Source organism: Zeugodacus cucurbitae, chromosome 2, assembly GCF_028554725.1.
Source record: "Zeugodacus cucurbitae isolate PBARC_wt_2022May chromosome 2, idZeuCucr1.2, whole genome shotgun sequence".
NCBI lineage: Eukaryota > Metazoa > Arthropoda > Insecta > Diptera > Tephritidae > Zeugodacus > Zeugodacus cucurbitae.
In genome coordinates, this window is record NC_071667.1 from 21,149,818 (window position 1) to 21,171,099 (window position 21,282).

The 21,282-nt window shown below is 33.8% G+C and overlaps 1 protein-coding gene across 12 annotated transcripts in view; it reads right to left on the reverse strand.

Annotated features, from left to right (window-relative positions):
• The window catches only part of LOC105217179 (uncharacterized), a 263,745-nt gene that overhangs the window by 22,508 nt on the left and 219,955 nt on the right, over positions 1 to 21,282 (reverse strand). For 10 of the 12 annotated variants that reach the window (XM_054226922.1, XM_054226880.1, XM_054226883.1 and 7 more), the window contains one exon: positions 6,441 to 6,518. The gene's annotated coding sequence lies outside the window, so the exon portion shown is untranslated. Of the gene's footprint in view, positions 1 to 74; positions 355 to 6,440; positions 6,519 to 15,279; positions 15,523 to 21,282 lie in introns of those variants that run through there. The other 2 variants (XM_054226908.1, XM_054226930.1) reach the window with 2 other exon arrangements.

Genomic DNA, 21,282 nt, shown 5'->3' on the forward strand with positions numbered 1-21,282 from the left:
TTCAACTTTAATTAGCACACAACACAACATAAATCATTAAATTTTATTTGTAATTTTAATCACTTCTTGTTTACATTCACGCTTTTGCTTCGTCCGTAGAAAAAACACTAAACCTCCAAACTCTTCGAACAACGCCAAGTGACTGAACGCCAATAATTTACTTGCATGTGAGCATATTGCCACAGGGAAGTGAGCACTACTGCCTTTATTTGCGCTCGCATTGTGGTGAGAGAGCGAAATTTTTCTTTGAGTGATGTAAACAAAACATGCGCAGTGACAACTTCTGAGCAATCTATGGAACATAAAGTTGGAATATACCATATGTAAAATAAAGGGTGTCTTTAACGAGAGTTTGCTGTAATTCTCTAATTTTTTGGTATGAACTTGAATATATAATCATAAAAGATATTCAATGTTAATATAATTTATTATCATAACCAGTACTTTTCAGTCAGACTGTTCCTCTGAGACTTTCAGTGCATGAAATTAAATCGAAATAAATATGAAATAAAAAATAAATATCAAATAGGGTTGCCACCAAATTATTATTTGAATTAATTTTAAAACATAATTAAGTATGCTTGTAAATTGAAATACTATAATAACTGTGAATTATTAATGAAAATAATGTATTTTTATAGCAAACTAATTTTGATAAGAGTTGTCATATTTTATTTTGTGATACTTTTTTTATTGAAAAAATATGTTAAGTGCTAAATATAACTAGCACTTATTCAACTCAAAACAGCTGTAATTTTTCACAATTATGGTAATAAGTCTGTAATATACATAGTACAGATGTTACTTTTTTGCTATTCTCCTCTCCCATAACAAAAAGTTACTCATACGCCACGTAAGCTACAAAAATTTTCATAAAATAAAACGCCGCGCCGTCTTTTCATAAATATAAAAACAACTACAACAAAAACTAAAAAAACCATCTTATCGATGTGCCAATGTGAGTGTGTGCGATCACACATCAGTCCGCTACTTTAAACAAACGCGAACTGCATTGTGTCCAACAACGCTGTATATGCTGTGTGCCTCCATTTTTTGTTAGCATTTGAAAGGTAAACATTTCATTTCGCTACATGTTGTTGGAATCGCCTGATTATGGCTCGCAGCGCAGCACCCACCGCCCTCTACCACCAGGTGACTGAGTGACGGTGAACATGCAAGTGGCAAGCGTGAAACGAATGCCAGGGCAATGCTATGGAAATTCGGTAATTTGAATTTGTCTGTTGGTGCGAAAATGCTAATGTAGTCAACAGCAAAAGTGTGAGCGTACAAATTATTTATTCGCCAAAAGGTAAACAATTGTGCATATAAGTTGAGGGAAAATGTTAGTGTTTTCGAGTCAGTCTTTGGGGGCAAACTGTTGTTTCGTGAGAAATAATTTTTGTTTAATTGTTTAAACAAATTTTAATCAATTTTAAATTAGCCAAACTGGTAAGCAGTTCGTACAGTCAGCAGATTTCTGCCACTTGGGGGTTTATTGAAGGCTGTTGTTGTGTTTTGTTTGGCAGATTGCTAAATTTTTGCCTTGATGGGTCAACGAATTTCTACAACTGTTCTTCTTATGTCAACCTTAGCTATTTATTGACTTACCTAGCAATTACATGACACTTAGATTCGTTCTTTAGAGGCTGAAAGCGTCATACATAGTTTGGAGAACCTACTTATATATGCATTTTTACATAATTTTGTTGAAATCGAACTTTTTTCTTTTGGATGTTTTTATACTCTCGCAACAGAAGTTGCTAAGAGAGTATTATAATTTTGTTCACATAACGGTTGTTTGTAAGTCCTAAAACTAAAGAAGTTAGATATAGGGTTATATATATCAAAATGATCAAGATCACGAGACGAGTTCCGAATGTCTGTCTGTCCGTCCGTTAGTACAACGGAGAACTTGAGTAAAAGATAAGATATCTTAACGAAACTTGGTACACATGTTCCTTGGGACCGTGAGGAGTTTGGTATTGAATGGGCGAAATCGGACCATTGCCTCGCCCATAAAATGGCGAAAACCGAAAACACATAAAGTGCCATAACTAAGACATAAATAAAGTTATAAAAGTAAAATTTGTCTAGGTCGTTCTTAGCTCTCAGTAATACACCCTTAGTTGTAGGGGTTATTGTTCCATTAAATTTTTTTGTCTTAGAAGAAGACGAGGTCAAATCAGCTCAACACTTCCTTATGAACTGCCCTGCCTATGCAAGATCGAGACTAAAATTCCTTTAATTTCACTTTTTTAACATCCTCGCGAACTAGCGGATTTAGAAGTAAAAAATCTATGCAGATAAGTTGTAGGTTCATTGCGTGTTTTCGAGCATTAATATCTAATTAGGAGTTTTTTTCTAACCATACAACAAGGATTCTCCTTATAGTCTAAGTGTATTCCCTGGATATCATGGGTGCACCTTCGAAATCGATTTCAGAATAAAACAGGAGTGTTTAGCTGATCCCTAATGTACTTCATGAAAATGGAAAATCGATTTATATCGATTAATATATAGATATTTTTTACTTGGAAATTACAAATTATATGAGAATTTATTTGGGCTAAGGCTGTTATTTTTATTTTTTTATTTTAATGATATTACTGTGTAATTACATGTTTTGTGCTAATTAAAGTATATAAATATGTTCAGTAATGAAATGCGACGACAAAATTAAAAATATTTAATTAATTGATTAATTGCTAAAGCCAATTTCCACACAAATTTCTTTATATTTGCATTATATTTATGTTTAAGCTTTATACGCTGCAACGTTGCATTTATTCACATATTTGCTGTAATATATTTAGAAATTATTCAAATTAAAGTATATTGATATGCACATCTATACAAAGATTTTTTTACAAACGCATTCAAATGAATTTTCGAATTTGCAAAAAAAGAGCATATATGCTTGAAATTTTACTATAAAATGCAGATTATAATATAAAGTCATGTCAATTTGTTTGCTAAATGAATATGTTGCAAAAATATTTTAAGTTTTTTCACAATTTTTCTGTATGACACACATTTAATGTACACTTCAAACATTTTCTAGCAGCGCACACATGACGTGTACGTAAAATTTAAACGTGATACTTATTATACAGACATATTCATCTAGTACCTTTATTATTATTATTTCTAATTAATATTAACTTAAACATATTGTTACAACATGAACCCCTAGCTATCTATGTATTTGTACTTAGTTATATATATGTGTGTGTAATGCTGGCTTCACTGAATTTTCAAGAATTTGTTCGGCGTATCAAGCAACAATGTTTAACATAAATATTTATTCTCAAGACAAGCCTGAAATCGAGCATATTTAATTTTAATATAATACCCAATTTACATGCTTACACATATATTGGGTGAATTTGTAATATGATATCATATTTAAAGTGAAATTCATTGGATTAAGCGAATCCATTAGTCAATATAAGTTACTTTAAAGTGATTAAATTTTACGATTTGGTGTGAAAATGTTTAAAGTTTGGAATAGCTAAGGGGTAAAATATTTAAACAAAGGCTTCCGAATGGTAATTTTTGCTGCTAGTGAAGTCAACGAGGTACATATCTGGCTCATTGGAGATCATGCTATTTCGAAACCTTCGACAAGGAAATTTTCAATATTGATCAAGGAAAAAATTACCATAATATGTATCGATTAGGTTAGGTTAGGTTCAAAGGTTGACCTCGACAGGCGAAAGGTTTCGCGATGGATCCCACTTGGACAACTAATCCTGTTTCCATCATTCAATGACCAAAATAACCATCAGTTAATACGTTGAAACAACTGTTTCATTAGTTCATAAAATATTAAAAATGATCTAAAAAACTACTGAGGTTGTTTTTTTGAAAGAATATCAATTAGCGAGTAATAATTTCTTACTCGCTGTAATATAACCTACCACAGCTAAACGCAATTTGTACGTACAACTCACAACCGCTAAACTTGTGCACTTGTACTTCATTCGGCTGCCATTGATAAATGGTTTTCAATCGCAATTAATATTCTCGTCCATTCACCAGGTATTGAGTGCAGCTAACGAATGAAAATCGGCGCACATCATTTTTCATATATCATACATACTTGCACTTGGTAGAAACCGTAATTGAAGTGTGTATCGTGCTAGGCTTTGTTAGACTGAAAGTAATGGTTTAAAAAAGGAAAAAAAGGAACCTTTTGGACTTATCGATACCAACGCAACCAATCACACACTCAGCAGGAGTTCCACTCTCTGCAAATTTTATGAGGCGTCAATATGTTGATTTGCAGTTGAAATTGCTCGTCGATCTTGTACTGAAAAGTACTGTACTGTTGTTGTTGAGAATCGTAAAAAACGACGAGGTACTAGGAAATCTCTGAAGAATATATTTTAGAGCGGTAAAAGAAAGTTGGGGACCTCAGGACTGTTAATCCCTCGATCTTCGGAGACTTCAACGTGGATAGTTTGGTTTCTGAAGTTGTATCTTTATAAGACAGAAGTGATTCAAAAAATAACATGTCAAGAACCAAAGTATTCCAGGAAGGAGCCATAAAGGTTGATATTACCTATCTTCGTTTCAGCTTCGAGAATTCCCGGTACTTAAGTTTTAGAACCCCGTAAGCTGATTTTACCTATTTTCTTACACTCGAAATTGAAACTAAACTTCCACTTAATAAAATTCCTAGCCACAAAGCTAGCTGAAGTCTAACTTTCTTGCAATTTCCTGCCGCAACTGCTGGCAAGTTCAAAAATAAAACAATTTCTCAACACATAATTTGCACCGTTAACTTTGCTCGACTCGCACATTGTTTGCGAGCGCCAACTTGAGGTGCGGTGGATGCAAATAGGTGAAGTGAAGTAAAAGTATTTTAGTTAGCATGAAAATTTTGCAGTTCACAGGTTTTTACAGTTTCAGCAGCTTACTTACAAATAAAACAAGTTGTAGTAATACTTGCACAACGCCACAAGCATAACTGTATATATTACTTGTGCACTATTTAATTGTGAGTAAAGTTAATTGTGAAGAAAGCAAGACTTTTGAGAAACTCTTTGAAATTTTTACTTGTAAAATATTGCTTTTTTGAATGACGCAGAAATGTTTACGAAGCATAAAAATATAGATTATACTGTCCTATTTACACAAACATTGTTGAGGTTAACCGGATTTCGGAGCATACAAAATGTTTCCTCCAATGCTGTCATGACAACAATTGCAAGCGCGTAGACTGATACATAAAAACATATATACATGCGTTCCCAGGCATATGAACATATAATATATCATGAAAATCATAAAAAATACTATATTGATATAATAATATTATTAGCATTTTTATCAAAATACTAATTCATGATGGAAACCGCCTTTGTAGCTTTTCTTACCTACATACACACATGTATCTATATTTTGTATGATGTTTACTTTTTTTTACATTTTTTACTTTACATTTAATTCTCAATTTCTAAAACGTCCACGATTGACTTTTTATGTGAGAGAACATTAACACACTCCTTTTTCTGAAACCTATTTTCACATAAATTTTTATTTCTTCCTTTCGTTGGTTCTTTCTATCGATTGCGTGACACGATATGCAACGAGGAAATCGCTTTGCTCCTGCTCTTTCGTAAGCAACATGTGACCTACACATAGCAACTAGTTTTGAGGAAGGAAATTAGAGCACTGAATTAATGTTAGGGACAAGCATGTTATGTACATACTACATATTAATACATATATTATACTAAGTGGCGATTAGATTCGTTAGAACCTGGAGGTTTTGTTAAGTATTGGGAGTTTTTGTATCAAACGAAAAAAATGTGTTTAACCCTGAATCATAGAAAGGTATTTCCATAAGATTTTCATCAGTTTGACATTAAATTCAATGGATCTACTATCGTTTATTAAAAAGAAGCCGACCTTCACTTTTCTTTCTTTCTTTTCTTAACTGTCCCGCTATTTTTACAGTAACTTTGAAACACTTTTATCCAGCAAATAAACTTTAGTCAGATTTAATTTGCCAAAGACATTTCCAATAGCCTTTTCACACATGAGCTAATTTATCGATTTACCACACAAAATAAAAATCTACATTCGTTTTCAACAGCTGATCGATTATCGAGTAGCCGGCAGGGTGAAGCCCAAAACTGGTAGAAAGAAATTCTAAATGTATACTGCAAGAGTGTGACCTTTGACACTGTGAAAGAAATTCAAATTAATTCCGTACTTCATTCAATATATACTAAACCAATAGCAAATTTTCAATTAATCAACATTCAACTTTCACACTTTCGAATAAAACTCATCCCCTTAAGCCTTTTAAGCCACATTAATTGAATTGTGCCGTTGCTTTAATTATATTAGCATACATTCCTTGACACTCGTATATAATCACAGACTTAAATGCCATTAATTTATCTATTTAAGCATTAATAAACACTTACTTGATTGGCAGAGGTATTTAGGCAAGTAAAATCATTGATTTGCGGGGTAATTTTGTTTCTCCAACTCTATGTAATAATCTGTAAAAAAGAATACAAGAAAAATATTTAGTTCATTTCAAAATCATCGGCATACACATTTTATTTTTAGAAGAGATCAAATAACTCTCTCAAACTGAGAGCGTAAGAGTTTGGCAGCAAAAAACTGTTTTTCTTAGATGTTAGGGTGCTAAAGTTAAGACTTTTTAGAACTCTTAGCTTAGTCACCAACCCATAAACTTCTGACGAAATATGTTATGGAAGATCGAAAATTTCTTAGATCTTTTTCACATTATAAATTGTTACGGCACTGATTCTCTAATATAATATTGCTTTAATTTCAGACTATGAAAAATAGTTTGAATTTGTTGAAATCACTTAACAATATTTATTTCAGAGATTAATAGGATTTTTGACTAGGTTTGTTAATCAACTAAAAGGGAATTGGAATTAGAAGATAACACTAAAAGAATCCGTATACTATAAAATAAAGACTAGAACTTTCAGAACATATTGATGCAACTACACGACCAAATTATAAATTGGGGACTGACTATACCTAACGCCTCTCTTGACACTATCAAATTTTAGTTAAATATTTTTGATAACTGACATTAGTTACGTAAAAAGTTTAAAATTAATTTAAAATGGATAAAACACAAAATAATTCTCTATCTTCTATCTAGTACTAGCATAAGTGATTTCGCTGAAAGAATCGGATAAACCCAGGCTTCTCACATTTCACAAAGTGGTTATAACTCTAGGTTTTTCATTAGTCCATTATTACCTCTACTCTAAAAAGCACAGTAAATTATTTCATGAGGCATGATGAGTCAATATTATATTTGTCGATAGATTGCCTTAACTTTCAATCGCTAATAAGATAACCATAGGATTCCGATTGATTGTTTCAATATAGACCGAATTGCCTCTAATTGATAATTTTGGTTAACGGCATTTTAGGTAGTTAGTTAGCTCGAAAGAAGTGGTTCCAAATCTCTCCAAATTACCTTTATTTCCTGGTATCAAATAACTTTTTCACTGTAGTCGCTGATGAATATTATGAATGAATAAAATCAAATGTCTTAATAACCTCATACCACAATTTGATGTTGTTTTTCTCTCAGTTGCTGAGTTCACCACTGTATCTTAGAAGGTTGCTTATTCAAAAGTCAATATTAACAAAAGAAAAGTTTGATCCTTCTGGTTCATTTCTGAATTGGGAAAGCACATTCGTAAAAGTAATATCCTTTTCGAATTGGCCTAAATGAGATGATGTGGAGAACCATATGAGAAACTCCAAAGACTCTGCGGACCAAATTTTCGAGTTTCAGCTTTCCAAAATATGGGAAAGTTTATTATAGTGGTGTCTTCGAGATGTGATGTGTTTTTTCCAAAATAGTCAGGGGTAGACCAAATAGAATGAGTTGGGTTTATGCATATGAGGTAATGAAGACATCAAATCAAATTTATCAAATAATAAAATTTCAGGTCTGATCAGGTTTCTTAGGACCGAAAGCGGAGGAACGTCGGAACATTGTTAAGTTGCATTTGGTCTTACGTATTCATTGGATCCATATACGCTATTCTTTAACAATGTTGTTAAATCTGGAAAAGAGAGGAGTACATGTTGTGGCCTACGGTGATGATGTAGTTGTTTCGGTTAGAGGGAAATTTCCAAGTACTCTCGCTAATCTTATGCAAGTTGCATTAAACGATATAAACCGATGGGCAGAATCGTGCGGATTAAACTTAAATGCTAGCAAAATGGAGTATTATTCACAAGGAAACACAGAATTCCAAATTTTACACCACCAGCTATAAATGGCAAAATTTTATGGGTGGCAGAAACAGCTACCTGGGAGTAATATGAGACAGGAAGCTTTCATGGAAACCAAACCTTGACGCTAGGGTGAAGAAAGCTGATATAGCTCTTTACACCTGTAAAAGGATGGTGGGACCTAAATAGGGACTAAAGCCTCGTATAACTCACTGGCTCTATAAAGCAGTGGTAAGGCCGATCATGACATATGGCATACTGGTCTGGTGGCCAATAATGGAAAAGAAATACGCAATAAAGCGTATGGAAAGTTTACAAAGAGCGGCAAGTATATGTATAAGCGGAGCTCTTAGAACAACGCCAAGTCAGGCACTAGAGGTTATTCTTTACTTACTGCCTATAGACTTAGTTTGTAAACAGATGGCAGTAAAGTCTGCAATTAGACTAAGGGAATCTTCCCAACTAGTCACTTATAACCAGGGACACGATAAACCTGCATTGGGTTCCTGGACACATTGAAATTACAGGTAACTGTGTGGCAGAAGAACTAACTAGATTAGGCACAACCTTACAATTGGATCCGAGTAAGGAGGATATATGCATATCGTTGGCCACTTGTAAGCACTTAATTGATAAGCAGGTCATAGATTGGGCTGAATCCAGGTGGATAGAATCTATGACTTGTTCAACTAGCAGGCAGACGAGGCCTTATTGGAATAAAGGCCGTACGAGCCGTCTACTGAAATTTAAAAGGAAGGACATAAGAACTCTAGTCAACTGGTCATTGCCTTATTGGAAGACATGCGGACCGACTGGGGTTACCAAGCAATGACTACTGCAGAAGCTGCAAGGTCGTAGAAGAAGAAGAGACTATTGTGCATCTTCTATGTGAATGCAAAGCATTGTACAGGACAATAATCGGACATGGTTTTCTAGACAACATCTCGGAAGTTGCGCACGTTAAACTTGTTGAGCTGCTCAATTTTATAAAAGCTACATCATGTTCGAATGGACGAAAGCGCTCCAGCTCTGAAAGTGTTTAATGCAATACCTTATTTCAGAAGTCGACGACGAGGAAGACCTCCACTCCGTTGGAAGGATCAAGTGAAAAGTGACCTGACAGCACTTGAAATCTCCAAATGACGCCAAATTGCAAACCCCCTAAGCCAGTGGCGCACGCAGGAAAAAATTTGGGGGGGGGGGGGGGGGCTTTTAGGTAAAAAGACAATGTTTCATTACTTTATTCACAAATTTAAGTCTAATCTTCTTTTATTTTGGGCCATAACATTTAAAATCTCTTCCTCCGTCACGTCTATATCTCTATGGATATTTAAGAGAACCATTCCGTTCAGGCGTGCTTCTCCAGTTTTATTTCTTAAATATGTTTTAAGCCTGCGAAGTAAGGAAAACGAGCGTTCACTTGAAGCGACAGATATTGGGATTGTTGCTCCAATCTTTAAAAACGATGCACTGTTTTGAAAATTTTTTCATCTCAACAATTCAACGCGTCCAAAAGAGTTTTGGATCTCTTTGTTTGATTTAACCAGTTCCTGAAAATATATTCAAAATTTTAGTTAGAAAATATAATATGAAGAAAAGATTTTTAACCTTTTCCACATTCTAAATTCAGCAACGAAATCATCGGGATCTTCTACATCAGCGGACCACTGCTTTTCTAAAACACGAACAGTCTCCTGCATCTCAATAACGTCAAGATTTATGCATTTATTTGGCAAAATGTTTTCAATTTTGGAAAGCAGCTCTCGATGTTTTAAGTCCATTTTCGACTCACAATTCCCCTTAAATCTAAAAAAATCCAGTTCAGCAGCCACAGAGTTATAAGGCAAACTCATTACTTTGAAGCAAATTAAAAAAATGTCTCTGTCCAGTTTATATTTTTCTGGGTTTTTTAATTGGCCTACATTCCCACAACTTTTTAATACTATCCAGATACAATAGGCTTGTTTTTAGTTTAACATTTTCATAATTTCAAAAAATTAAATTCTATCAGCAGAAAAGTAGCAAAATAGGCCGTTTGTGAACAAAAAAGTATCAAATCACAAAATTTAGAAAAAAAGTATCAAAAACTAGTAAGGGAGGGCTAAGTTCGGGTGTAACCGAACATTTTATACTCTCGCAATTTATTTATTTAACTTTATTTATATTATATAATACACAATTTGACCCACATATTCGTCATATATATTGTATAAAGACCATTGAAAGTTGGAAACCATAATATTAGGTTAGAAGCACCGAGAGCCTCGTGTTGGATATATGTGGCCTTAAAAACCCATAGTCCGATTTCGGCGATTTTTAGAATGGGGCTGCCATACTATTAACATAGTATTTGTGCAAAGTTCTGCACCGATATCTTCACTAGTACTTACTTTATATATTGTAAAGTAAACGATTCAGATTGTCTTCTCTTCTGGTATATAGGAAGTAGGCGTGGTTGTGAACCGATTTGGCCTATTTTCACAACATATCATTGGGTTGTAAGGAAACTATTACAAACCAAGTTTCATTGAAATCGGTCGAGTAGTTCCTGAGATATGGTTTTTGACCCATAAGTGGGCGACGCCACGCCCATTTTCCATTTTGTAAAAAAATCTGAGTGCAACTTTCATCTGCCATTTCTTATGTGAAATTTAGTGTTTCTGACGTTTTTCTTTAGTGAGTTAACCTACTTTTAGGAATTTTCAACCTAACCTTTGTATGGGAGGTGGGCGTGGTTATGATCCGATTTATTTCATTCATAGTGCGATCCTTCATAACAAATATACCAAATATTATTTATTTCCATAGCTTTATTTATGGCTTAGTTATGGCACTTTATCTGTTTTCGGTTTTCGCCATTTTGTGGGCGTGGCAGTGGTCCGATTTTGCTCATTTTCGAAAGCAACCTTCCTATGGTGCCAAGAAATAAGTGTGCCAAGTTTCATCAAGATAGCTTAATTTTTACTCAAGTTACAGCTTGCACAGACGGACGGACGGACGGACGGACAGACAGACATTCGGATTTGAACTCCACTCTTCACCCTGATCACTTTGGTATATATAACCCTATATCTTTTGGGTGTTACAAACAACCGTTATGTGAACAAAACTATAATACTCTCTTTAGCAACATTTGTTGCGAGAGTATAAAGATACAATTCTATCAAAACGGCAATGCTGTTAGTGACTAATGTATTCATTTATTTTACATATTCATACATCGTCGGCAGGAAGATTGCTTTGAAAACAACAAATTAAAATTTTTCAAATGACTATTTAGAATTAAATTCTATTATTTAAAAATTCAATTAATTAATTGAAACCCCCCCTGCGTTCGCCCCTGCCCTAAGCGGTTCCTACGCCAAATATATATATTAATAATATTAATACAATTAAAGACTTGTTTATATATTTTTATTTCTTAATATTACAAACGGTATCTATAACTATGTACATAAGTACAATATAATATTTATATAAACTGTTTACGGTTTCGCTTAAACTGCAAAACATCACTTCATTAAATTGTATTAAACATTTTTGTTTTTGGTCAGTGTTGTATTTTTGTGGAATATAAACAATTTATGGACTTATACACAACGAAGTGGACTTCGCAATAATAAACACACACAAATATATTTTTATATGCCATAAAATCGCTACTGGAGAAACCTGGTTTCTTGCTCATATTAAAAACAACTTAATGTAAATAAGAGCGACTGGCTAATGTTTCCCATATACATATGTATGTACATACACCTATGTATATACTCGTGTAATTGTGAGTTAAAGGTAAACAAAACAATACACAGATTTTATTAGAATCAATGCCATTGTTTACTATACTGTATATAGGGATTTTGTATATTTTAGTTAATGCAGCGCAAATATTTTCTCGAAATTGAATATTTTCTATATCACACAATAAAGTCTTAGTAATGTGCATTTGTGGCCTGACACAAACAGTTGATATTTTGTGCTGACTCTGAACTTTACAAAAATCTGCTTTGCAAATTCTTAATAAAACAAAATATAGGCTTAGACAATATTATCAGGGCATTGTTGAACCAGCATTTGGGAGTTTCTTTTAATTTAGACAGTAGTTCTCATTTTTAAAAGATCGTTTGTAGCCTTCAGAGGGTTCCGATATCATTGATTTTATAATGTGAAAAATACCCTCTAGTACTGCTGAGAGAATATGGGCTATGCGCTATTCTGACGGGCAGTTTCGACATTACCAAACATAATATAGTGTCTTCGGAGTCTTTATTTTAGGCACTTAAGCGACCACTTAGGATTTCTCTAGCCTGTATAGTTCAAGTCACTTCTACGAATATATTCGAAACATCAATTCTCACAATAGAACTCTGTAGACAGAACATACATCGTACAAAATGATCTTGGGAAACTTTGAAGGGTGGGTTTTTTCTTAAGAGCTAATGTCTAGAGGACTGGTTTATTGTATATAATTAGTTATGTGGCCGATGCAATTTTGGGGTTCCTAAAAATGTTTACAATGATTGAGGCAAAAGGGTTCAAGGACACTAGATCACATAAATCGTTTAATTTAATCCAAATATCCTAATAGCCTTTTCGCACAGGAGCTAATTGATCAATTAACCATTATCAGTTTTCTACAAAATTTTTTTATTGAATTTTAATCGACTTGAAAATGAAATGCAACTCTGCGACAAAGACCGTATTTGTAATTATATATACATTCTTTGCCTGCAAGTTGTTGTTAACGCGATGTTACGTAGATGTCGCTGCTAGAAATAAATAAAAAATAGCGAAACTTCTTACTTCTGAAAAGCAAAAACAAAAATTTGTAACTGCTGATCGATTATCATGTAACCGGGAGTGTGAAAGGCAAAAATTGGTTTCTTATTTTAATTTTAATTGATCAATTAATTTGGCTGTGTGAAAAGGTTATAATATTCAGCTACGGTGAAACTATATTTTTTCAAAAATATTGCCTACATTTAGGAGATTATTGAAAAAGCCATTCAAAGGCATTAGCCTAAGACCAAGATATCGTGGTGTGGAAAATTTTAAGAAATTAATTATTATATATTGTATATTCTAAAGAATTGTCTTTGAGGTCAGGGCAACGGTATTCGGGTGAATGGACAATTTCGGCGGAAGCAATGTAAGTGATAATTTTTAAATATAAAAAATTTATCTTTCAGTAGCATGAAAAAAAAACAGAAACATATAGTTTGCATTTTATTGTTTGAAATGAAAGGAGCATTCTATATAAATACTCCACACTTTAATATGCGTTAATCCTCGAGATATGCAAACTTTGGCTAACCCGAGTTAGACTATTAATTTCGAAAGCTTTCCCGCAGCTATTTATTACCGCAATTACGAATGTGCGTACAACTCTACAGTTGCGTGAACAATTCAAGCGCCTTTTCATTAAATATATGTATACATAATGTAAGCCCTATTTGCGTACACATGCGTTTAGTTATAGTTAGGTCTGCTTGTAATTAAGGTAATTACATTTGTGTGCATTAAATTGCTCGTGTATGTCTGAGGCCACTGACACACACTACGCGGCTTCAACTGCCGAAACAAAAGTTGTGTTTTGCGGCAATTAATTTGCATGTCATGAGTTGACTCTAGCATTTAAAAAGGTAGACCACACACATGCATGCTGAACTTACGAGTATATATGTATACGAGTATATATGTATAGATATAAATAATAAAATAATAGTTGCGCGTCGCTTACAACCATTCCGAGTTTAAGTCGGTAGCCTAATGTACTCATATATTTCTTTGTAGTTGTTGTTGTTAATATGAGTAAATATACACGCTGAGCGTAGGTCAAAGGGTAAGCAGCGGCGTCGTCACCCACACTGTTGCATTTTCCATAATTTCTGAGCGGATATTTCGGTAGTTTTAGCATATTACTTAACTGACGGCTATGAATATTCAGTATACGCCATGTTGTACATTTTGTTTAAAGGCAGAGTTAATTAAAACTATACAATATATGTAGTTTTTTTTGTGCACAGCATATTCGTTCAAATGGATTGTCGGGGTATCATTTCTTTGATAATAGTCTGAAGATTCTTACATATTTCGAAACTTTGGTGGAATGAGAGATTTTTATGAGAAATTTTCGGATAATCGAGAGATTTTCATAAGTTAGATTTTAATACTATTTGAATTTTTTTCGTATCTTAACTTAAAAAATTAAAAATAGAAAATGTTTGTGAGGTCGCCCATTTTTGGGTAAAAAACTATGTATATCTCAGGTACTATTCGACGAATTCCAACCAAATTTGGGGTTCACAACCCACCTGCAACCGATATAACACAATTTCGATATTTATTTCACTCATTCGCTTTACAATACATATATCACTAGTGAACCATATCGGTTAGTGAGGTTATCAAAACTTTGCATCAGTACCACATTGGAGGTGTGGCATCGCTAAATAAATATCAACTAAATATTTTCGATATCGGTCTATAACTTCTCAAGGCCACAGATATAGCAAATGAGCGTCTATGTGCTTGTGGCTAATTTTTACCGAAGCTATTAGAATGTGCCTATGTGTCAAAAAATTGCATTTAAATTCCGATGTTATATTTTCTTGAAAAAATCTGCAGACAATAATTTGCTTTCCTTCAATATTAGACATTTCTTAAAAAACGAGTATTTCTATCTCCTATGTGAAACACCAAAATACGCTACAAGGTGAACTATGTTCAAAATATGTCAAGAGTTGAAACGCATAGCTTATTCCCCAGCGTTGTGGTTTGAACTTTTCACCGAAAGTTACCACTTTTTATGCCCGCTTGACTGAACGCTTACAAACAAGTGGCATATGTATATGATATGTACGTTGGGCTATGAATTTTTAATGTTCGTAAATTTTCGACTTTTTCCAACTCGCCGAGCAATGAAATTGTTGTTGTAGGTACGATTACACACCGCTATATGCAAGTAGTAATGTCTGACGCGCAAAGTTGCAGCGCAAATAAATGAAATTACAGAAAACTTACGTGTGTTTCATGCAGGAACTATAATTTTTTTACCGATTTTTCTACTAATTGAAAAAAAAGTATTTAAATATAATTTCACAGTATTTTTTAACAATTTTATTACACAAATTCAAACACGCCACGGGCAAGTGCATACATTTCCCACTTTACACATATTATTCACACTTGAGTTATACGCAGCACACATACATACGACCGTACGTCCGTTAGCACTTTTGCCAGTAAATACTCGTCAAACTTCCGTTCGCTTTGAGTGCCGCCAAGTGACTGAAGTGTGTTCTCAAAAATACCTAAAGCAGCTGTTTCCTTTCGTTTTCATTCGCGTGAAATTGTTGTTGCCCACAAATATGTAAACATGGCATGCGCAGTGGCGAACACAAGCCGTGCTGGCATTTCGTTTTGTGTTTTCTGCTACTTTTTTTCTTTTGTAGTATTTCATTTGCGTGTTACTCTCACACCGGAAGTGGGTGGCAGCACTGCGGCTAGTGATTTGTAAACATATGAGATTTACTGCTTAACGGTGAATCGGTGAAATAGCGTGTTCGTGGGAAGTGGGAAGCTAAGTTAAAAATTTATTGCATTAATGAAGTTTATAGTAAATATTTCTTGATGCAAAAAAAGTGAAAAGTAGCTGGATGTAACACAAATTTGGGATTCAGAAGAGTCTTAGTTCTAATTGATACTAAATAAATAAATACCATTTAGAACCGCATTATACCAGGAATTTTTTTTTTATTATCACAAAAAATGCTTTTCTAGAAATTAAAAACTCCGCCAAATTGATATCATCATCTAATCTAAAACACACTCATTTTAATTTAAGTTAAGTGCTACTTCTATTAATTAATAATTCAGTTTCGCCTTTTTTAGAATTCAGTATTTACTTCCTCTTCCACTTTCTCTTCTCCTTTTTGGTTTCTTCTAGGTCTTTCCCAGTTTTGTATTTTTTGAATTTCACCTCTTATCGCTTTCGCTTTCCAGCTGTTATGTGTTTTTTTCTGTGAATCAGACCTAATTTATAATATTATTACATATAGTATTATATATACATACAAAACAATATGTTTTACTTTTTTCAGGTATCAGTAACGTCCTAGAGACTTACAGTATATTATGGGTAAGTGAATTTATTTTAAAACTACATTTATTTTTACATAAAAGCACAAATATCTTCATTTACAATTTCAAAATAATATCTGGAATATAAAAAACAGAGACGATGGTAGGTAATAAGAAATATTATAGAGAAATTATAGAACATATAAGAGACAGCTTTCCAAAAAACTTAATATGTTATTACCCTTAGATAAAACTAAATAGTGAGTAAATATGCTTCTTGCTAAACAATCCCATTTAAATATACTGTGTGCTATATATCTCTCTAAAGGGTGATCCATTTCGAGGTCCCCTCCTTTTTTAATGAGAAAAGCACAGAAAATTGAAATCTAAAGCTGAACAAAAAACACATGACAGCTTGACAGAACTAACGTGTGATCTGTCAAGAAAAAAGTGTGTATGGCTGACATAGTATTCGACTGGGTCTAAAAGTAGAGCTATTACATTTCTTGAACATTGGGACATCCTCAACTCACTGGAAGTATTGCTGATAAGTTCTCTGCTCTCTACTGACTCTATGGATGTGAATTGAACGAACAAGAATGTATAGGAACTAATGTTCCATTCTATTTCTTGAATACATCACACTTGTTGATCTAATTATTGATGCTAACCTAAGCTAAAGGCCCGTTACTGTTAATATATAGAAAGGTTTCTCCTGCTACTACCCTTTCTATACATGCTTTAGCTTCAGCTCCAGCCAGCTTTCCTCACCAATTCGGTATTTACTTAATTGCGTTTCTATCTTTTAATAAAATAAAATAAAAAAAAAAAACAAACAATCCCGACTGCCAAACAGAATATTTAGCTTTCTACAACGTCGCACACACACACACACGAATAAATATTAACCAAAAACGCAGGTGTTGCGATTGCGGTGGCATTTAAGTTAATTAAACAATTGTTGAGAGCGAAAGCCACACACATTTGCAGATAATTAAATTTGACTTTTACTTCAACAATATAAGATACTTTGTTTCTAATACAAAGTATAACTAACTTGATCCCAAGAAGTGTATTTATGTTTGAATAAAAGGTTTATTTTCAGCCGCCACTAACAAACCACACAAGTTCGGTTTTCACAGTTAAATCTAAACTTTTTCGCAGCTCATCATTTATGCGGCACTTGTTTTCAACATCTATCTACCCAAGTGCTAGCAATGCCTTAGCCACCTAGTTTTCGGGGCTTATCATTTGTGGTTGTGCGAAAGGATTACACTTAATATTAAGCAGTTTGAGATAAATCCACTTGGGGCACTTTGCTACACTCACTACAGTAAGGTAGTTTATATATTTATATGTTTGTATAAATGTACCACACACATTCGTATACAGTATGTATGTTAGGTCTGTCATAGTCAGCCGTTCGTATCTTTTGATAAATTTAAAACACATTTATTGTATATGTATATGTGTGCAATCTAAATATATACATATGTATATATCTCGTTATTTAGTATATAAATACTCGTAGTAGAGTGCGGTTGAGAAATATTTACATTTTGAGCTCACTATTTGCCCACACCTTTACTACGCCAAAGTTATCAAAATAATTTTCAACACTTTTCTTGTTTATATCACAAGTGAAAATACATAAAGTTATGTAATCACGTTTTAAAACTGCATAAAACACATGAAGTTATGCTGTTTTAATGTAGAAATCGTGTTGTTTCAAGTTAAAATAAAAACTAATGGCTTATCAAAATGTATGATGAAGCCATGTGAAGCTCATCCGAAAACTGAGAATAACTCTCTTGTGAATAATTTGAACACTCTCTTTAAACAAATTCATGAAATATTCCGACGAATGAAGGTTTTGAAGTGAAAATTATTCCTCAACTACTATAGCTAGTTTCGGTACGCCAGTTTTTAGATGCTAATGAATTGAACAAGGAGCTGGAATTATCATAGTAGACCGGAGCGGCAAAGTTTTGTTCCGGTGTCTTCCAAAAGTCCACAATGCTTCTAGATGTCTTTAAAAAATTCATGATTAGCTGAAAGTTTATCCTCAACTTAGGCGGAGTAGTCACGTTGTGCAACAATCTAGCCACAAAGTAATCATCAACACAACTTTAATGCGCCAAAACAACAACAATGAAGACGACATAAAAGCAAACAATGTAAACCTTACAACAACATACAAACTTTCATGTGCAGAATTTCGAAAATTGAGTTCAACTGGTGTGGGCTAGCAAAGTGGCTTTATATAAGCAGCGATGCAAGCACGTCTACATTCTAAGTTTAGGTGTGAATATTTGTTGCTGCCAAACACACGATGCATTGGACTTACCCACATCACTTGATATGAGTGTCTAACCCCCGACCTATGCATTTCATTTGTAGCCATTGTCGAAATCACATTTGTTGCAAGAGATGCCGTCGCCACACTTTTTAAATCCACTGTATGAAAAGTTATGCTGTGGTGTCTCGAGTTCTTAGTTTTTTGGTGGTATGCTAATTAAGGTAAATTAACATAGTTGTAATTATTACTGTATTATTTATGAATATATAAGAGATTTTAGAAAAATGCTACTCCATTATTCATGGTGTTAATAAAAAATTTATTAAATCACCGCATATTGTCAATCCTAAAGCAAGCGACTTATAACTAAATATGAATAAGATAACAAATAAAATTGTTGTTGTTATAGGTACGTTTACATTCCGCTATACGCAAGTAGTGCTGTCTGCCGCGCTAAGTTGCAAAGCAAATAATTGAAATTACAAAAAATAAACTTACAAGTGTTTCTTTCATGCAGGAACGCACAAAAAACCTCACTAAATGTATATACAACATCGTCTATATATTTATATGTGTATTCGTATATTTGTATGTATGATAGGTCTAAATATGACCTTTTGATAAATTTAAACACATTTATTGTATAAGTAAGTGTGTGCAATCTAAACATATATATAAATATGCAGATACATATGTATATACATATCTCATACTCGTAGTTGTGTGCGGTTGAGCAATCTTTACATTTTGGGCTCACTATTTGCAAAACACCTTTACTACGCCAAAGTTTTCAAAATTATTTTCAACACTTTTCTTGTTTAAATATCACATGTGAAAATACATAAAGTAGTGTATTCACGTTTTAAAATTGCAGCAAACATATTTATATATTTATACAGTTCTAATGTAGAAATTGTGTTGTTTGAAGTTTAAATAAAAACTAATGGCAACTAAAACTTTATGGTGAACCCTTTTGAACGTCGTCCTAAAACTAAAACTAACTCTCTTTGGAATAACTTAAACACTTCCATAAAAAAAAAATCATGAAACAATTATGAAACAAAATATTAAAAATTATGCCTCGGATTCGGTTCGCCAGCTTTTAGATGCTAGTGAATCGAACAATCAGCAGGAATTGTTATAGTAGACCGGAGTGGCAAAGTTTTGTTCCGGTATCTTCCAAAAGCTCCGTCCTATCTGATACGAAGTTTGAGACAGGGTGACTCACTTTTATGTGACTTCTTTAACCTGATACTTGAAAAAACAATACGAACTGTAGAGCTAAATAGAGAAGGTACAATTTTCTGTAAGAGTGTACAGCTGCTGGACGCCGATGATATTGATATCATTGGAAGCAACAACCGCGCCGTTTGTTCTGCTTTTTCCAAACCGGATAAGGAAGTGAAGAAAATGGATCTGTTGGTGTATGAGGACAGGACGAAATATCTCCTGTCATCAAAAAACAGTCAGCGCATGCGCGTCCTACCTCCAACAACATTGTTGAAAGTCATATGATTAAAGATGTAGATAATTTCGTATTACTTAGAACCATTAATAACACTAAAAATGTCAGCATCGAAATCCAACGCAGGAAAACACTTGCCAACAGGTTCTACTTTGGACTGAGTAGGCAAATGAAAAGTAAAGTGCTCTTTCGACGAACCAAAACCGAACTCTACTCACCATTCACGTACTGCTTTGTAGTGCAGAAGAGTGGACGATGTCGACATCCGATGAGATGGGAAGAGGGCTTTGAGAGAACGGCACTAGAAGTTTCCAGCCTTTCTATTTGGGTAAACTTATTCTTCCCTATATTGACACTGTTTAAACATTCACTGGATTTAGCAAAAGGTTTGAGTATCTTCAGCCATTTACTTATTGGTTGAAACACTGGACGCCTTGAATGATGTTCCTTATCAATTTAATGAAAGCTATTTTTTCAAAGCGTTTCGTCTTCTGATCGATATGCCCCACGTTATATCAAGTATACTCCAGCCCTTCTATTTGGGAATTATAACCGGAAAATCCGGCTTTTAGGCACAGCTTCTCTCTTTTATTTTTCGAGTATATGGTTACAGTATTATAGTTCAAATCTTCTCGAATAATTTAAGATTGCATCACAACAGTATTCACATGTAAGAGTTCTATAAAAACTTTCTTATCTTTCGTTCATTGCGGAACAGCCACGACGTGCAACAATCTAGCCACAAAGTAATCATCAACACAACTTTTATGCGCCAAAACAGTAACAAAAACACCAATGTAGACGGCTTAAAAAAAAACAATGTAAACTTTGTCAAACAACAACATACAAACTTTCATGTGTAGAATTTAGAAAATTAAGTTCAACTGGTGTGGGCAAGCAAAGTGGCTTTATATAAGCTGCATGGCAAGCACGTTTACATTCTAAATTTAGGTGTGAATATTTGTTGTTGCCAAACAAACGATGCATTGGACTTACCCACATCACTTGATATGAGTGTCTAACTTCCGACCTATGCATTTCATTTGTGGCCACTGTCGAAATCGCATTTGTTGCAAGAGATGCCGTCGCCACACTTTTTAAATCCACTGTAGGTTAGGTAGTTATGCTGTGGTGTCTCGAGTTTCTAGTTTTTTGGTGGTGTGCTAATTAAGGTCTGAAC